The following is an 18655-nucleotide window of genomic DNA, read 5'->3' as shown; positions in this document are numbered from 1 at the left end:
TTCCAGACTCTGCAAAACGGCACATAATGAAGTTCAATAATCAATACAAAAGCACACATATATAATACATTATATGTATGTATATGGTAAGTTTTCAACCCTCATAGGCGGTATTCTATACATGGGGTTGAAAAAAGGACGTCTAATTAATTACCAACCCTTTTTAATTAGTCAGGTTCGCGTGGATGACACTTATAATTCTCGTTAAAACGTACTTAAACTACCACGATCCACTTAGAAGTAATTAAAAACTCCAAAATTAATTGGCAGAAACTAAAAACGCGTATAATTCCAGACTCCGACATTATTCAAAATGTTTTTTAAGCCATGTTTTTTTCTTAGGCAAAAGATTAAAACATTTTATATCTTATTACCTAAATTTAAAATTATATAATCTACGTCAGTCTAAAATTGCTAAAATTACTTGACTCAACTTTGATTTAGCGGTACTTACTAAGAAATCCTGAGGTCTTTTAAAAAAATATAGAACTTAGGCAATGGTTTCTCTTTCTTTCCCATAAAATTGTAAAGAGTTAGTTGAAAAGGACGTGAAAGTAAGCAGACATTATAAAATTATAATACATATTATAACGACGATTTAATAAGCAGAGGAAATACAGTACCGACAACTGACGGCGCTATGTCTAGACTCAAGCAGTTATAAAAATAACTTTCATGAATAGGCTATAATTTACATTTGGCCTGTGAAAGTAACTTAAGTATATTATCATATTATATTTGAGACAATAAATTATGTTATTTTAGTTAATACGAGTAGGTACCTACGTATCATGATGGTCGCGGAAGAATTATTCCAACAAATACCCGCGGCCCCATCAGCCCCCCAGCGGCTCGACGGAACACAGTGTGGTTTAGTCGGTAAGAATCCAACATAACCCACGGCTCCTTCCCCGGTGGCCGTGGGTATCTTTGGAAGATTTCCCCACTATAAAAAAAAAGGTACGTATCATGATTGACAAAAAGTTTATATGAATATAGGTATGATAATATTATGTAACCCAAATTTCAATTTTCTGTTACTCTAAAAACTTTATTAAATTATTATTTTTCTTATTTAGATATAGCAAACGAATAATTAGCAACTGGATAGTAATGCAAAACTTAAATTCTATAAAACATTTCACATTTATAACACGAGCACCGCTAGACCAATTTCCACATTGAATAAATAAATAAATATTTCAGGACAATGTGAAAATTCACACACGGCACGATCTGATCCCATACTAAGCTTTCGCTTGTGTTATGGAAACCAGATGGCTGATAAACATACATATATAATTTTAAATAAATACTTATATAGATATTATGTAACACCCAGACACAGACATCTATGTTCATCACACAAATATTTGCCCCGGGTGGGAATCGAACCCACGACCTCTGGCTTGGAAGGCAGGGCCACTACCAACCAAGCCAACCGGTCAATCAATTATTTGCGTACCATTTACAATGTCTATATCTTAAAATATACATATGTATACCTTATATTATATAGGTACTTTGCAGTGTTGTAAGATCGAGATCCCATTCTAAGACGTTAAGAAATCTTGGAAGTTGGAAAAATATCCGAGGAATTAACCCCAGTGGATGTCAAACTGACTACAATACAATGCTCCCACACAGCCTTAGTCACTGCAAAAATCCTCAATAATTCCAATTATATTTATCATTAAAACATTCAAGATTATGCAATCTCTAGCGATACAATCTATCTTTACCTTTTATGTTTCTAATCTTTTGTTCTTGGGATGATTGACATATCCTCTGATACATGTCAACAAAACTCAATCTTTGTACAGTAATCATTATCTTAGCTGCACCTTCATGCACTGTTATTAAATGTACTAATTTATACAAGCTACTATATGCTGTATCACGTTCGTGTAAGGAGCATAATCATTTGAGAGGATAAGTACTAGTAAGTTGTTGGATTATTGCATGCTGAAGTTTCAATGTCAAATTAAATGTGCCGTATCATTGACGCCACCCATTCATTTACTATCCATATAATAAAAGATCAGTTTAAAATTGATATTGCTTAAATATTATAGTGATGACTCAGTACTACGGTCTCTTCATTGTCATTAATTAAATGAATATAACAGAAAGATTACCAAAAAGCTACTTCAGGTAATAAACAGAAACTTATTGTACACATTATGAAGGCAAATACAGGTAGGGATCTAATTAGACCACAAAGGAATCGCAAAGTATAAAAAGTCTTGAATCCTCATTTTAAAATCGGTTTGAAATAATTATGTTTAAGCACAGAGTTCTTAGCATTTGTTCGACCAACATAATAAGTTACTTAACAAACACATTATAAGGAATAAGTACAATATACTACGCTATTAACTGTTTACTATTACTGACAAACTCAAATTCAATTAGGATTCTTTCTTTTACGGCTTAGTAAGAAAGTAATTTTATCTCTACATCTATTTTTACATTTTTCGTACGTAATCTACTTTTAAAAAGTTTGCATAAATTAACGGAGATACCTCATAGTTCAGCATAGTAGCTAAGAATGTATGCACTAAAACCCATTAAAGATACCCGATTCATTGTTCCAACAACAATAGGTTTTGAAAGTGACTTTCTCGTAAACTATAATCTTATCTAATCACTGTCCCTAATAATGTATGCTATCGTGATAATTCCTAAAGTTGACTCAACAATTGCTATTAACGAGAATTGGGTATTTGTTTTATAATTTACTAGCTGTGCCCCGCAGTTTTACCCGCATTGCTCCGCTCGTTGGTCTCAGCGTGATTATATACCTACAGGTAGCCTATAGCCTTCCTCGATAAAAGGGCTTGGATAGCCCTTTTATCGAGGAACGAGGAACACCGAAATAATTTTCAATTTTTTTTCAAATCAGGACCAGTAGTTCCTGAGATTAGCGCGTCCAAACATAATTATATAGGCATATTTGAGTGAAAATTAACTTCGATGTTCCTTCAAACTTTTACACAATAGAAGCTGAATTAATTATGAATTTTAACAAACTTTTTGCAGTAAGTAGGTAGAGGGTGATAAGTTGATAACTGATATTGCAGGTAAACTTAAATGTACTGCGTTTGCGGTGTTTATATTTATAGGTGGTTGAGTTATAATAATGGATCTGGGAATATAATTAGTAGAAGAATTAATTATACTATTTATTCTTTTATACATATATCTCTAATCTAATGCTGACTTACATATTTAAAATAAAGAATGTTTCTACAACTTTAATATTTAATCTGCAAAATTTCATAATTATTCAGCAAAATTGCTAGTAAATGTTTCCGAATTACTTCAGTAGGTACTAGAAGTACTTTTTCAAATTCTAATAAACCATAACAGTTCCAGTGAGAGTACAGGTATAATAGCACATTTACTTAACTTTCTTTGTGTTTTCAATTTCACAAGCCACTCAAGAAGAACGCATGTTCAGCCGACTGTTCACTAATTACCTACTACGCAGCGTATCAATATTTCACATTGTATTAGACGGTACAGATTTTCTACGTATAGAAGTCGTGCGTACTTTAGCACGAAGGCATACGCTTACCAACACTACAAAATTACACTCACCTTACTGAGTCGATCTTTTGAGGAGGTTTCTTTATTTCTTTAGGGGGCATTTAAGCTGACAGATGGCTGATAGCATAACGTAAGATTCGAATGGCTTATAGGTATATCTATTATTATAGTTAGTCTTTTAAAAAAATATAGAACTTAGGCAATGGTTTCTCTTTCTTTCCCATGAAATTATAAAGAGTTAGTTGAAGAGGACGTGAAAATAAGCAGACATTATAAAATTATAATACATATTATAACGACGATTTAATAAGCAGAGGAAATACAGTACCGACAACTGACGGCGCTATGTCTAGACTCAAGCAGTTATAAAAATAACTTTCATGAATAGGCTATAATTTACATTTGGCCTGTGAAAGTAACTTAAGCATAATTATTATCATATCATATTTGAGACAATAAATTATGTTATTTTAGTTAACACGAGTAGGTACGTATCATGATTGACAAAAAGTTTATATGAATATAGGTATGATAATATGTAACTCAAATTTCAATTTTCTGTTACTCTAAAAACTTTATTAAATTATTTTTTTTCCCTGCAATCGAATAATTAGCAACTGGATAGTAATGCAAAACTTAAATTCGATAAATTTATAACACGAGCACCGCTAGACCAACTTCCACAATTATTTACGTACCATTTACAATGTCTATATCTTAAAATATAAATATGTATAGGTACCTTATATACTTTGTAGTGTTGTAAGATCGAGATCCCATTCTAGGACGTTAAGAAATCTTGGAAGTTGGAAAAATATCCGAGGAATTAACCCCAGTGGATGTCAAACTGACTACAATACATTATGCTCCCACACAGTATTAGAGCTAGCGCGCAAGAGAAACTTTTGTCTCCGCAACTATTTTGTCTCTCCCACCAACTCTATGGGGAGTTGCGTCGCTACGTGCGCGCACTTTCTTACTAGCCCATGGAGTTGATGGGAGAGACAAAATAGTTGCGGAGACAAATTAAGTTGCTCTTGCGCGCTAGCTCTTAGGCACTGCAAAAATCCTTAATAATTCCAATTATAGTTAACACTAAAACATTCAAGATTATGCAATCACTAGCGATAAAATCTATCTTTACCTTTTATGTTTCTAATCTTTTGTTCTTGAGATGATTGACATATCCTCTGATACATGTCAACGAAACTCAATCTTTGTACAGTAATCATTATCTTAGCTGCACCTTCATGCACTGTTATTAAATGTACTAATTTATACAAGCTACTATATGCCGTATCACGTTTGTGTAAGGAGCATAATCATTTGATAGGATAAGTACTAGTTAGTACTTAAGTTGTTGGATTATTGCATGCTGAAGTTTCAATGTCGAATTAAATGTGCCGTATCATTGACGCCACCCATTCATTTACTATCCATGTAATAAAAGATCAGTTTAAAATTGATATTGCTTAAATATTATAGTGATGACTCAGTAGTCAGTGCTATGAGATACTAAAACGTCTCATCATAGTTATTAATTTTTCAAATAATTCAAAAACGAAAAAAGCTACTTCAGGTAATAACTTAATTACTTTATGAACTAAGGAATCATTATTAAGACAAACTCTACCTAAAGATATGGAATGAATTAGACCCCACTTAGAATCCTCATTTTTCAAATTTGTTGATAGAAGACCGATAAACTGGCCACTCTGCGGCGATGACCGATGCTCTGGAGTTTTTTTTTACATTTATTTTGCGTAATCTATTTTTTTTAAATTTTGCATAAATTAACGGAGACACCTCATAGTTCTGTAAAGTAGCTAAGAATGTATGCACTAAAACCCATTAAAGATACCCGATTCATTGTTCCAACAACAATAGGTTTTGAAAGTGACTTTCTCGTAAACTATAATCTTATCTAATCACTGTCCCTAATAATGTATGCTATCGTGATAATTCCTAAAGTTGACTCAACAATTGCTATTAACGAGAATTGGGTATTTGTTTTATAATTTACTAGCTGTGCCCCGCAGTTTTACCCGCATTGCTCCGCTCGTTGGTCTTAGCGTGATTATATACAGGTAGCCTATAGCCTTCCTCGATAAAAGGGCTATCTCCCTTTTATCGAGGAAGGCATGTTCAGCCGACTGTTTCACTAATTACTACGCAGCGTATCAATATTTCACATTGTATTAGATTATCCTTACACGGTACAGATAGTTTTTCTACGTATAGAAGTCGTGCGTACTTTAGCACGAAGGCATACGCTTACCAACACTACAAAATTACACTATCCTCTTTTGATAGGCGAAGGCCTAAGCTGATAGATAGCTGATAGCATAACGTAAGATTCGGATGGCTTATAGGTTTATCTATTATTATAGTTAGCTTATTTGCTCTTTCATGAATGTGGTATCCAGCTCCAAATTATAAAAACAGCAACAACACGTCTTAAACAAATACACTTGTATACATTTCATTATACTGGATTTCGTGGATTACAAAGATAGGTTAATACTAAATAGGTAAGAAATACTCTTTGACGTGAAAATAAAACTTTTTATAAAGGAGAAACTATAACCCCATAATACATAGAAATACAAGGGAAATACACTTAAGACGATACACAAAAAAAAATCTACTGCTTGGCGGGCGGAGTCTAATAGCTCGCTATCGCGAACGCGGGTGTGCGCGAAGTCATTCTTGCAAACTCGCCGCGCTGCCGCTGGCCGACTCGGGACAAACATGTATGGAGTCGTCATACAGTTATAATATTCTTATACATATATTTAATTGTTGATTTATTGGTTTTATTTTCTTGCTTATAAACAAATAATCTTCTTTTTAACAACTACTTAGACATTATTAATAATTATTATTATTTCGTAATGTTTACTTTATTACAAAATAATACAGGTTATAAATAATCTTTAAAATAACAAAAAATATTGTTACTCTGAAAAAATGAAATGGTACTGAAATGGATTTAGATAGAATTTGATGCTGACGTAGATATTACATCATGCCCAGAAATGAAAGGTAATATTTCTGAAAGAAGTTATAAACCCTAATTCTTCTCAGTCAAAGTCAAGAGTGGAAGATATCACTAATACAGTAAAACTGATGCGAAACTTTGGATGTTAATTTGTATATTTTTTTGTTAGTTGTTACTTAATCACGTCAAGACTACATTACCAATTTTGATAAAATATAGCTAATTGCCTGGATTTACACATAGCTTTTTATCCGAACTGAACACTTCTGTGGGATAAGACAGGATTCACGATATAATCTAATTCCACGCGGACAAAGCCGTGGTCGGTTGATATTTTTTTAAATAAAAAAATTGTTTAAAAAAAACACAAAATATATTGACGCATGTATTTATTTTTTGCACTCTATTATAATTGTAATTATTCATTACAAATAATCAAAATAAAATAGCCAGAACAAAGTTAGGCCCTGGTAGGGTAGATAGGCAGGTACAGCAATGTGAGACGAACACTGGCTTATTTATACCAATAATAATGTATTATAAACATTAAATTAAGTTTACTTTCTAACAACAAAAATACATAATATTAGCTAATGTGAAAGCGAATCAACCAATCATCCCACAAAAATGAAATGTGCACACAAATATTCATCCAAATCGGTTCATGTCATTAGGAGGAGTGACTGCAGCGCCATCTTCCGGGCCCAATTGTGTTTCCAGATCACCCAGGAACTCAATTTAATATACTTACACAAAATTTTTCGAAATGAAAACTCACATTACTATGTAAATATGAATATAAACCTGTTTTATTACTAAGCAATTTCCCGCACAGGTGTAGTAAGTATAAATGAAATAAATATCAACATCAAATTCTTTATACAACATACTTATCTACCACCTTCTAAGAAATGTAATTCTTGAAATTATTTCGTATTTTTTTTAAATATAATACTACTCCAATGAGCTCCTGTTCCATATTATGTCCGCCATACTTCCACTAAGTTCACCATGATTTTTTATTTCTTTGCACTTTGTTGCTTTTTGCTAAAAATGGAATCATGCGATAAAACCAGTAGAGCTTTGATAACATACATTTTTGACTGAATAAAGGTACTTACGAAGGAGTGGATTCACATTGTGAACAATCAGTGGGTTTATTTTCCTTCTGGATTCCGGATTTCTGAACAGATTATTTATGCTATAAATGAAAAAATCTTACACATTCGTTATGTACTTAAAACAGGGGTACATATCAAACATCGTCTATATAATACAATTATCATCAAATTTAAAATAAAACCAACTTACTTCATTAATTTGTTCCAATTGTAAGCATTCTTTTTCCTCCAACCTTTATGTTTCTTCTTCTTATTTTCTTTATTGTCCCCATTTGTCTCATTTTATCTTATCGTGTTGTCACCCTTTTTTACGATTGCGCGAGCGACACAAGTTCCCCGTGTGACGGCCGTAGCGGGAATGACTCGTGCAGCGATCGGGGTAGGAAGGTACAGGGCGGCTCTCGATATATTGGCTGGTCGCGCGCTAATTTTAAGTATTTCTTGTTTATTTCAAAACCATCGCATATTTCAAAATTCTAACACGGTAGACGTATAGGTTGTATATTTTATAGTTAATATCCAAAAAGTCGTAACTTTACGTTTGTTATTTTGAAGATGCCAGAGATTAAAAAAAAATAACAATGATAACTTTGTATTTTTTTTCTATCGAGAAAATATCATGGAATCATGTTTCTAAAACGGTAGACGTATTGTGTTACTATTGAACTTTCTTGTCAAGAATTTTCATCACGACAACTTTAATAATATAAAAATTACGAAGGTTTGAAAAGGGCCGTAAATGTTAGAAAAATTAATTCATCACCTTAATAAAAACGCATATAAATAAAACTATATCAACCAACCGCTTTCTTAATCAATCGCTTTCATTAAAAAGATGATGCTCATTTCTTGTAAATCCTCTTTTGATTTCATAACTTGTGGTGGAATAAGTTATATAGGATTACGACCGCAATCGGATTAAATGTTATTAACCACACAATTATATAATATTTATTTCTCATTAAGTGCGTAATTGTGTGGCGGGTAATATTTGATATGATACAAGATTGAATTAATCTGTATTAGGTGTAAAATGTATTACACTGGTAATTGGTATACTGATAAACTTGCGTCAGAGTGCATATTTTACAAAAGGAAAAAAAACATGCAACGAATTAACATTCAACAAAAGGAAAAAAACCCATGCAACTGCAAAGGTATTTAAGAATTGTTTTATTTTCATAATGCAAACTTTGCCTACGACATAGGCGGAGATCGTAGTGTCCAATAGGCAATATTTTTCATATTAAAAGGACCCATTCCTAGAACTAGGTACTGCCTACAAGCCTAAGTATCTAAAGACTACTTATGTTAATAAGTATTATGTAGAACAGGAAATTTAGTGGTGAATAATTGAAAAATTGGATTTTCATTGCATCATTCATTGTTCACTACATTCTTTACAGGTCGATTATTAATTATATTGTGATTTGTGGTTAAAGCGGTTAACTAGGAATCGAACCCAGAGCACTTGGGTTGTTTAGTCATAACTTAAAGACTAATAAACTATGCAAGCTATCTAATTAATGCCTATGTCATATAATTGTGTGTCATATAATTTTATTCAATTTAAAAAGTGTTTTTCTGAATAATTTATTTTAAAGTCATAAACTCTACGAGCCAAAATAAGTAATATTTATTTGCTGACTGTCCAGTCACAAAGTAAAATAACTTCTCCTGCTGACCGTACCAATCCTTGACGCATATTCCTACTGAAAACAAGCATCCAATGTAAAGATTTCCGTGAAAGATGTTGACGTGATTGTGGTGCACGCGCCGGTTTGTAAACAACCAATCAAATTACACCATTTGAAGTTGGAACGTTTGGAATGACGTCATTTTTAGGTTATAATATTATGTAAGTTGTGAAAAACATGGTCAATATTGAAAGAAAGGGTCATTGACTTTCCTGTAAAGAACAGATGCGTGCAATATGCAACGTATGCATGTTTATAAATAACTAAATTATCACTTTTATTCTGTGGTTTATTCTCAACACAAATGATGATTATTTTCCTACTATAATATGTATTACGTCTTTACTATTTAAAAACTAGAAACTAGAACTATTTAAAAAAAAGATAGCATTTGAAATATTGTCTTTCAAAATATTCTTCTTAATCTTTTCTTATTGTACCACTTTATCATTTAAACATTATAGATAAGCATTCGTGTAAAAACAAAGATACAAGTTTGTGACAGCAACGTATTGACTTCTGAAAATCCTACACCTAAAATAAATTATTGTTTAATACAATTTTGCGACGTAATCGATGAAAATGTTTAAAACTATTTGCTAGAAATTAAACAAATAATCCCAAGGTTATATAAATAGGTCCGGCCATGTTTGGGTTACCAATTACAATTTCGTTAATATGCTTAAGTACCTATCTAATGTATGTTGTATGTATGTTTTGAAAAATATAATAATATAAGGTCCATATTAGGACAAATACGTCAGATCAGTGTTTGATAAAGACACTCCCTACGTTAAACCACGTGTGTCAAGTATTTCCCCACTGTTCACGAGGAAAATTACGATTATTAGTATCCGTTACTGTTTTAGGCAAGTTTTAGGACATAGATTATTTAAGGGTTTTAGGACATTAAAGGAAATTATCATTGATGATTGAAGTATTTATTTATTTATATAACAGCAGCTGCATTGTAAAGAAAAAAAAAACTTATCTTCGTTTCTTACGTATTATAACGTATTCTTAGTCTTTTTGCATGAAAAATTAAGAAACATCAATATACATATTATGTTACTAAAAATTACGTTTAGAAAAGTAGCAACCTACAAAATATCTCTTTTTATCTATCTACTTGTATCTATAATCAAAGACTATCTAAAATAATCAATGATAATATACACAATATCAATTCAATATTATGTAAAAAAATCATGTGAAAACACTTCATAGCACGCTTTTTTATATCTCAGAAAGAACAATCTTAATCGTAAAGTTATCAGATCATAAAGAACCATAGAATCAAAGAAGAAATGTATTAAATCTATCACTTGAAAAGCTTTTAACGCAAAATATTGTTTATAGCCTTCAATGGTGTTTCAATAACTATAAACGGAGAAGGTTGTCCGTCTGTGGACGATTTGATCACCTCTATGCACTTCTAATGCTATTTTACTAGGATCTGTACTGTCGCGTACATAAGCGCATTTGTATTTTATTTTTATAAATCAATTATTATGAAAAGGAAAGACTATTATATTTGTAACGGAGTTTTTAAAACACTAAAAATGTATTGAAAATTATTTTATAATAAAAAAAAACTACAACTTATTCGTTTATATTATTTTTTATCCCGTGTCAATTCAAATGCAGCTGGGACAAGCAATAACTGGGATATGCAGACAGAGTACTGACTTTTTAGTGATTAATGAAGACAAATATGTAAATATACACTTCGCTTGTCATTATCAACAGATTCCAATTTAAATATAACATGTCTACACATAGAAATACTAAATTCGATAGATCGTAATTGACTTAGGTTATGGTCACTTATTTATTAGGTTCACCTTTGTTATTTAAACAACAGGGAGGAAAATATACCTACATTAAAAAAAAATATCTGATATTTTATTTTTATGGCATTCAAATGCTTTATAAATAATATTTTTTTAAATAATAGAGCTGGGATTCAAAACCTCGTCTCCAGCCTTAACGGGTGGATTCCTATTCTTTAAAAAAATATAAAAAAATATTTAGTAAATAACACTTATCCACACGACAGTCCTATTTACTTTTAGATAGAGGTGTCTAATGGAAGTTTTACGAGCATGGTCTACGCTTTTGTTTTTATGTCTGTCTCTCCTAAACTGAAGATTCACTTTGGTTTGAGGTTTTATAGTAAGTATAGTTTAATATCTTGTTAAACACATTATTCTACGATTTTACGGCTTGAGTAATAACAAGGCGAGGCATACATAATAAAATACTAGATACTGCGCGGGTTGCTTTGGAAGTCTGATAAAAAATACTTTATTATATGATAAACTAGACTATATTCTATCGAAATCCCAAATTATACAAAAATTGATACCATAGTTTTTCGTGAAAAATATTTTTTTTACGTTTTGTATAACACTATATACGTCTCTCTAGGACACCCTCATCACAATATGGGGAATAAGAAAGTTTACGACCTTATTTCCAGTCCTACCGAAAATTAATTATAAAGAAATCTTAAATAGGCCAACCGCTTTGTAGGTGACATGAAAATTCTATTTACAAAAATCATAAGAAACACGTCGTCGTATATTAATTATTGTTAAACATAAATGGACAAATAAAATTTCATTTCAATACAAACATACCGAACCCCTCCCTCCATTTAATTTTATTCGTTTTACCACAGTTCAACTCATCCTACGAAACTAAAACAAAAGTAAATTAGTTCGAATTTCACGTCTACATTGCTTCCTATGAACCGTGTAATTAACGAGAGATACGTCAAAGGCGTAATGTAGCGTGTCGTATTAACTTCCTTCATTAAAGAATCCGCATTTCGCGGAATTGGCCCGTGCTAAAACACTAATCTATAAAAAAATCTATTCAATGCAGGACAATAGATGTTTCTAGCCTAACAATTGACTTGCCATGAAGGTTGAACTTCCGGGCGAAAAAGTAATCATTTTTTTTTTAATTTCCAATTTAAATTAATTATTAATCATTGTTATTAATGGATAATAATATTTACAAAGGGCCCTTAATAAGTACGTTCAATTTTAAAACTATTAAGCTATTTGAGCAGTTTTAATTTCTTCAACTTATCATAAGTTTTATTTATGAACGCAGAGATGCTGTATAGTTAGATACTTTTTAATTAATTACTAAGAGCTTACTTGATTATTAAAAAAAAATTAACAATCATAAAAGTTGGAACTATTTGCAAAGAATGTACAGTTGAATATGACACAAATTTAAAAATATAAACGTTTAGGAAACTACTTAACTGCGTATTTCGTATTTTATCACAGTATTAAAAACAATGAGTGTTAAAATTAATTTAACATTATATTATATAGTTATTTATGTTATGGGGCATCAACTTTTAATTATTGTACAATAATAATTGGGCCACATCACGCATGGGCGTTCATAATTATTATTTACTAAAACACCATTTATTATTGACATAAAAACAATACTTAGGAAATTTTTGCAGCTAAATTGACAGATTTAGCTTACGGAAGATTTTAAAGTCAATAAATAATATTATAAATCATAATTCTTATCATAATTTAACACTACAACTGCAACTGTTTTCAATTTACTCCAGGTGCGCCATCTATTGTCGAATATACCATCATTGAATTTAGCGCCATCTAGTGTGGAGTAGATAATATTTTTTTTTAATATCACCAAAAAATTAATAGATGCCAGTATTATCAAAAATAGAATAACATCTATTATATATATTTTAAACATCCAAACTCTTTTTCATGTTTAATTAAATTACAATAATAAAATGAAATAAAATAGAATTTAAATTCCACTATATAGAATTAAAATTTATAATTGCATTTTTGCTTTTCAATGACAATTTTAATTTTGAATATTTAGTGGCTATGTCTTAAATAATTGTACAATTATTGTATTATTGTTTGTCTTTTATTGAACGACAAATATTAATATTCACACAGATAAATTTTTACTTTTTAATATCCATATGAAAACGTATAAATTAAGAAAGTAAATATGTAATCGTATTTCTTTTGAAAATAGGATTGTCAGTATTCTCATTTTAGAATTTACACGTAACGGGTAATAATGACAATATCGATTAGAAAACACTGAATAAAACGTGTTGCATTTTATTACGAAAGGTTAGTTTGCCTAAATTCAAAATTCTCTGTATGGCTGCGGTGTCCGAGTGGTTAAGGAGATGGACTTGAAATCCATTGGGTTCTACCCGCACAGGTTCGAATCCTGTCCGCAGCGATAATTTTTTATTATTCTTTTTTTTATTCAAAGCTTATTTGGTAAGGATCCATTTAATTTCAATTGTTTTATAGCATTTTAAACATTATAAAGAAAAAATGCATTTAATTTTCCTTCACGCATCTGAATATTTTTTAACAAACAAAAAAAAATATTTTGAATATAATTGAGTACAAACAAAAAAACATAGAATAAAAAAAACAATAAAAAGATTCCTTCGAGCCGGATTTGAACCAGCGACCTATGGATGACAGTGATATTCCTCTACAGTCCACCGCTCTACCAACTGAGCTATCGAAGGTTGATATTTACAAACAAAATTAAGTAATGTATTATAATTCAAATTTTATACCAGTTATTTATTGCTATTTTTATGTACTAAAAATTTTAATGAGTTTTTAATTTTTGATTGATGTTAGAACAACGACATATCATTAATTTAATTGAGAAATTATTGAGAAAATTATATTTAACATCTATTTTAAACACATATTACACATAAATAATGTTAAATAATAAATATTATGTTGATGTTATCCTAGTTTTTCAGCATAATACATTGTATGAGTAGAAATAACATTGTATATAAGTAAATTGCAACAGAAAATTAGAATTAGAAAAACCGGGTACAGTGCGGAAGAAAAGTGCTTTCTTCTAGATTTATATTAAACATGATATTTTTAATTGAAGGAGTGTTACATTCAGAAAGCATTTAGACCATAAACTTTATAACATGTTTTTACGCCAAATTTTAAATACATATTTTTATTATTTTCAGTTGTTATTTTAATACAAGTAATCGAGACAGATGCTTTAATTACATATTTCCACTGTAGTTGTCTGTTCTTTAACTTCTTAATCACCTCACTTATATTTTTATCAAAATTCATATATAGGTAAGTACTTAGTTCACAAGCGACAATAGAGAAAAATCTACAAAAATAAATGCTTGGCTGCCAGTCTAAACGGATTAGGATTATTGTCAACATCTTAGCAGATAAACCTTTAAAAGTTAAACTTTTAAACTTAATTATTTAATTTACGTAGTAGTAATTTGTAAATATCCTATATTTTTTTAGATTTATAGTTAACTAGCTTTACTCCCGCGATTTCGCCCGCTTTCTGTAAAACTTATAAGTTATACATATACTAAAACCTTCCTCTTGAATCACTCTATCTATTAAAAAAACCGCATCCAAATTCGTTGCGTAGTTTTATAGATTAAATCTTACAGGGATTATTAAAGCAGGGAAATATTAAAGCATACAGGGACAGAGAAAGAGATTTTGTTTTATATAGTGGTATAATTACATATACATATTATTTTATCGTCACACTCATTGTAATTTATTTACCTACTTGCGTGTACAATAATAACAAATGATTTGTTTTGATGAAGCTCTACTATTTCCACAGTATTCTAATCTAATTTTATTAGTATTATCATATTACGTAAAATCTGTTTCAATCAAATCTAATTGTGTTTTGTATGTAGAGCCTGGTTTACTAAGTTATATGTAACTATAAAACATTTATGTAATACATGATTCCGTTTTGTTACAGCAGTAGGTATGTATTGTTATTTGTTACAATTTTTCTGTATGTATGCATTTATTATTATGTTTTTATTTTTGAAGTGAAAACTTCTTTAGCGGCGTTGAGTACTTTTTCTGTAATGGGTATAAAATCTTAAACTCGCGTCCAGGACACGTGACCTGATCGAAAAAGCGTGACGGATGGATATCAAACATGCTTAACGTTAATAATCAAGTTTTCACTTCTGCCGGCACTCCCGGAGTGCAATCCGTCTTTTTTTAATTTTATAATAAGTGACTGGTAACCAGCGCTATCTGAAACTCTGAAGAACAAAGCCTTTGCTTCATTTAAGAGGAAAAAAAAGAAGTGTGTGTTATGCCACAGATAATTAATATAATGCTATGTTGTCAGTTCAATAAACTTTTAACAAACAATAAACAGCTAAATGTTTATTTGTATTTTATTGACAAAGAATCCACGAACAACGGGTAATGCCCATACCATACCCATACCACACCCATACCATATTACCTACTGATATTTTATAGAAATCATTAAACCCCATGAAAACCTCGAAATTGAATATTATAGCTGTAGAATATGGTGATCCGGATGTAATGTAGTTTGATCTGAATTAGGAAATGGACTAGTAACAACGTGGTTTTGGTATGAAATAGCCAATATTACGAATGATTATTACGTGGTCATGAACACATAGACATCAGAACAGGTAACTCTTATTGTAATTAATACTAGTTGTGCTGCGCGGTTTCATCCGCGGATAAACATCCCTACTATAATCCCTAGGTACTAATATTATTAATGTGAAAGTAACTCTGTCTGTCTGTCTGTTACGCATTCCCGCTTAAATCTCTCTACCGATTTTGATGAAATTTGGCACAGACAATCTTTAGACCCTGAGAAAGAACATAGACTACCTTTTATAAAAAAAACCACGCGGGTGAAGCCGCGGGCGGAAGCTAGTATAAGCTGAATCACGGTCAAGTATCATAAAAATCCATTCTGTAACGTGAAACAGTAACAAAGACATTTTTACAAAATTACACGCTTATAATAATTGTATGTAGTTTGATAAACTGTGTGTTCACCCTTAGAAAATACATTGTACAAAAATCTTAAAAATATTTAACTTGTAGGTAACTACGTAGGTATTACTTGAATTTGTACTTCTTTTGCATGAAAAAAAAATGGTTGGATTTTCTTATACAATTTATTTTCCTTCTAGGATACTTTACGACTTACGTACATAGTTGCAGCAATATCAATGCTATTTCTACTCAATACCACAGACATTATTCTTCTTGCTCTTCTAATAATATGATAATATTATAAGCTATTTATCTCATACTTCAAAAAATTAATTCCAACGCGAGTAAACTTGACCTGATTTACAAAGTTTTTCATTAAAATTCAATTTAAACTCATTGAGATAATATTAATATGGAGACGACACCGCCTACATCACTTATGTTCCACTCAACATACGTCATGTGACGTATGTTGAGCGGTATTTTTTAATGGTTTTAAAGTGAAACGCATCAAACATGCCTTCGTGTGTGTTACGATATTGCACAAATAATACAAATAATACGGAAAAGTGCAAAGGAATAACTTTCATCGTTAAGTACCTAACTAGATGATAATTTTTAAAACTTAGTTAGAGCAAAAAAATGGCGCACAGATTTTGTTCGTGGTGTCTCCTCCATACGTAGTAATATTATCTCAATGTTTAAACTACGTAAAAATTAGAGCGAATATTTTCGTTCAAAATAGAGTCAGCAACGATAGTTCAAGAGACCTCTTGTATGCAAACAACGCTAAAAATAACTTCGTTGCTAACTATACTAAATTCAACTATTTATAACTTTGATACTCGATTCACACTCTAGTAACTCTATAACTGAGTTGTTATTGGATTTGTGGTTCATTTATGATTCAAATATCGCATTGATGAATATAAATCTACCTATGGGGTCTACTGCAGTCTAGTACTGACTTCTCTCTGTGTATAAAAAGGAAACAGGTAACGCTGTACAATAGAAAGGCTTAAATCAAGTTATATTTTCAATTAGATATTACTTACTTACTTTACCCGCATTGCTCCGCTCCTGTTGGTCTAAGCGAGAGGATATTATATAATGGCCTTCCTCGATAAATGGGCTATCTAACACCGAAATAATTTTTCAAATCAGACCAGTAGTTGCCGAGATTAGCGCGTTCAAACAAACAAACAAACTCTACATAGTATATGTATATGAAATTCCAATATTATCAATTTCAATTTCATATCTAATATTTTGTTTATGAAGAACTTCATGTATATTAAATTCTGAATACTTCTTAGTTGCAACAAAATAGCTGAGCTGGTCGCCTATTCAGGTAGATATTTGCACAATCTTCGCATCTAACCAATTTCTGCCATTTGATTTTTCTCATATTATTGACTTGTATTTTTGTCAATATTGTATTGCTGCTGACCAACTTGAAATGAAACTATCGTCTTGCTTGGTTAACTTTGTTATAAAATCAAAATATTGCCCAGACTACCAATAATCAGAAACATAAAAATGTTAAATTATGTGTCCTTGTCCTTTGATTCATTATTTCCTTTGATTAACCATACCACTGATTCATTGTACCCACTTCACTTCATAATGTTCGTGTGCATTTATTTGCTTTAAATCAACGATTGTTTACAACTACCAAACATATCCCCGAATACTTTAAAGTCATTGAAACTACGTAGGTGATGGAGCCATGCAAAATTTGTTAAAAATGTAACAGTAAAATTTTACAAGAGCTCAAAGCGTGTTAGCATAATTTTTAATTACACACCGAGCTAACCCGTCAAAGGCTTATCAAATTATCCAATCGGGCGTTCATCCAGTGTTTGGTACATTGACGTCATCACCTCACGGCACAGCCTCCGTATTGTCAAACACATTTAATTATCAACGTGTGCAGTGCGGCACACGCATTGTCCCAAAAAATCATGGAAGCTACGTCACGAATGTCGCGGGAAAATAGCCCGAAATGCGTTTGAATATAGTCTATTTCATTTGAAATTGTCGCGGTACTTGGGACGTTAAGTCAGGTGCGTTTTGGGGGTGAATTTCGGCCGATCCTGCCACACAACGCTTGCGCGAACGGCTCAAAGCGCGCCTCAGTCGGAGAGCAGAGTGTGGCGGCGCGCCGGCTTGCGCGCTCGCCTGCCCTTTGGCCTGGCGCCGTACCACCACCTCCTTTAACCTTTTCATCAATAAAAAATGTTCCCAATTGTATCCGTTAATTGTGTGTGTACGAATACCATGTCAATTCATTAGTATTCACTGAGAACGGTCGCGTTAGCGCCCTCGTAGTGTCTTCCTTTGTTGAGTGTGATTGACTTTAGTTGTGTTTTGATGAGGTGAGTAATGTATAAGGTCGAAGGTTGCCCTTGTCAGATTGCATGTATGCTT

The 18655-nt window shown here is 31.5% G+C and overlaps 1 protein-coding gene, 1 long non-coding RNA gene and 2 other non-coding genes across 4 annotated transcripts in view; 2 read left to right on the top strand and 2 right to left on the bottom strand.

The window, feature by feature from the left end:
- Nucleotides 1–6925: 6925 nt before the first annotated feature.
- LOC149480945 (uncharacterized) lies at nt 6926–8267 on the bottom strand. Its single transcript, XR_016316934.1, has 3 exons — nt 7865–8267; nt 7675–7736; nt 6926–7600 (listed from the first exon to the last, which is right to left on the bottom strand). It is a non-coding gene; the product is annotated as an uncharacterized LOC149480945 (long non-coding RNA).
- Nucleotides 8268–13558: 5291 nt separating this feature from the next.
- Nucleotides 13559–13640, top strand: TRNAS-UGA (transfer RNA serine (anticodon UGA)). The gene has a single exon. It is a non-coding gene; the product is annotated as a tRNA-Ser (tRNA).
- Nucleotides 13641–13853: 213 nt separating this feature from the next.
- TRNAY-GUA (transfer RNA tyrosine (anticodon GUA)) lies at nt 13854–13941 on the bottom strand. Its single transcript is given in 2 exon segments — nt 13854–13889; nt 13905–13941. It is a non-coding gene; the product is annotated as a tRNA-Tyr (tRNA).
- Nucleotides 13942–18393: 4452 nt separating this feature from the next.
- LOC149480940 (uncharacterized) overlaps nt 18394–18655 on the top strand; it is a 51133-nt gene continuing 50871 nt past the window's right edge. Inside the window, exon 1 of the mRNA XM_089705964.1 lies at nt 18394–18603. The gene's annotated coding sequence lies outside the window, so the exon portion shown is untranslated. The remainder of the gene's footprint in view (nt 18604–18655) is intronic.

The sequence above is a fragment of the Colias philodice genome, chromosome 17, assembly GCF_061535455.1.
Source record: "Colias philodice isolate Cphi_HAF_F1 chromosome 17, ilColPhil1 Martin Lab GWU primary, whole genome shotgun sequence".
In the NCBI taxonomy this organism is placed as follows: Eukaryota; Metazoa; Arthropoda; class Insecta; order Lepidoptera; family Pieridae; genus Colias; species Colias philodice.
The sequence above is the reverse complement of the archived record's forward strand: the minus strand, read 5'-3'. Positions and strand labels throughout refer to the sequence as shown.